Source organism: Oryx dammah, unplaced genomic scaffold (assembly GCF_014754425.2).
Source record: "Oryx dammah isolate SB20612 unplaced genomic scaffold, SCBI_Odam_1.1 HiC_scaffold_18, whole genome shotgun sequence".
NCBI lineage: Eukaryota > Metazoa > Chordata > Mammalia > Artiodactyla > Bovidae > Oryx > Oryx dammah.
This window is the reverse complement of record NW_024070202.1, coordinates 29,562,534-29,564,743: the sequence shown is the minus strand read 5'-3', so window position 1 is coordinate 29,564,743 and position 2,210 is coordinate 29,562,534.

Here is a 2,210-nt window from a genome sequence, read left to right as displayed (position 1 = left end):
GGAATATGTGTAATATAAATGGGAGAATTTCAGTTTCTAACAACAGATTGTAGTTCGAAAAAGAGTTGTTGAATAATAGGTTGATTGGGGTTTATGGTGGGGGTTTCTGTATTTTTAATACAAAAACAGAATATATAGAGTCAGAGACTATATTAATGGGGTAAGGATGTAGGCAAATAACTTGAATAAGAGCATATAATTCATTTTGTTGAGCAGAATGAAATTTAGTATAAAAGACTTTATATTTCTTAAGAGACCAGAATGACATTGCTTTGGCATTTTTAGTCCCATCTATATAAAAACCTCGGCCTCTGGTATAGGCTGTGAGCTGATAATGTGAGAAATAATACATTCAGTATTTTTGAAGAAATTCCACAGCTTACCAGAAGGATAATGAAATGAAATTTCTCCAAAATATTCCAGAAAAGCTATTTGGAAATTGGTAGAAGTTTGTAATGCATTCTCAAATTGAGATTTATCGATAGGTATTACAATTTTATGAGGATTGGAGCCAATTAGAGTTTTAGTCCTATTTCTTCCATTGATAATGATTAGAGCAATTAAATCAAGGTAGGGTGTAAGTGACTTTATTCCCCTAAAACAGGTATAGATCCATTCTGCTGTGTGTTCTTGTTGGGCAAGAAGTCCTGTGGGAGAATGAGGAGAGGAGAGTTTCTAGAGGTAACAATTCTAGGGGTAAGTCTAGTTTGATGTGAGTTAGAAATTGTTTTTGTAATTTATTTTGCACCAAATAGAGTTCCTCTCGTTCGTCTTGAGAAAGTGAATGAGGGCTATTTAAATTAGGATCTCCTTTTAAAGTATTAAATAGGTTATTCAGTTGATAATTAGCAATGCCAGAAGGCAATGGCACCCCACTCCAGTATTCTTGCCTGGAAAATCCCATGGACAGAGGAGCCTGGTGGGCTGCAGTCCATGGGGTGGCTAAGAGTCTGACATGACTGAGCGACTTCACTTTTACTTTTCACTTTCATGCATTGGAGAAGGAAATGGCAACCCACTCGTGTTCTTGCCTGGAGAATCCCAGGGACAGGGGAGCCTGGTGGGCTGCCATCTATAGGGTCGCAGAGTCGGACACGACTGAAACGACTTAGCAGCAGCAAAGAAGGTCTAATCCAATTTATATCACCTAAGAGCTTTTGAAAATCATTTAAGGTTGATAATTTATCAGTTGGATCTGAGTTAATTGGGGAGTAATATGTTGTCTATTAACAATAAACCCCAAGTAATGGTAAGGTGTAGAGGTTTGAATTTTTTCAGGGGCAATGATTAATCCAGAGTTTTTTAAGCATAGTTGAGCTATGTCGAACATGTGTTGAGTTTCTAAGATAGATGGAGCCAAAAACAATATATCATCCATATAATGAATAACAAGAAAGTTAGGAAATTGTTTTCTCACAGGCTCAAGGGCTTTGGCTATGTAGTACTGACACATGGTGGGAGAATTTATCATCCTTTGTGGCAGTACAGTCTACTGGTACCGTTTATGAGGTCCAATATGATTAGGATAGGGGAGAGAGAAAGCAAATCTCTCTCAGTCTAAAAGGTGTAAAGGTACATTAAAAAAGCAATCTTGTAAATGAATAATAATAATATGCCAATTTTGAGGAATAGTGGTAGGTGATGGGATTCCTGGTTTTAATGCACCCATAGGTTTCATAGATGCATTAACTTTTCTAAGGTCTGTTAGGAGACGCTATTTGTTAGATTTCTTTTTTACAACAAAAATAGGAGAGTCCCTAGGAGAACAAGATTCCTCAATATGCTTTAATTCTATTTGTGTATCTATAAGTTCCTTCAGTTCATTTCAGTCATGTCCTACTCTCTGTGACCCCATGAATCACAGCACGCCAGGCCTCCCTGTCCATCACCAACTCCCGGAGTTCACCCAGACTAACGTCCATCGAGTTGGTGATGCCATCCAGCCATCTCATCCTCTGTTGTCCCCTTTTCCTCCTGCCCCCAATCCCTCCCAGCATCAGGGTCTTTTCCAATGAGTCAACTCTTCGCATGAGGTGGCCAAAGTATTGGAGTTTCAGCCTCAGCATCAGTCCTTCCAATGAATACCCAGGACAGATCTCCTTTAGGATGGACTGGTTGGATCTCCTTGCAGACTCTCAAGAGTCTTCTCCAGCACCAAACACATCAATTCTTCGGTGCTCAGCTTTCTTCACGGTCCAACTCTCCCATCC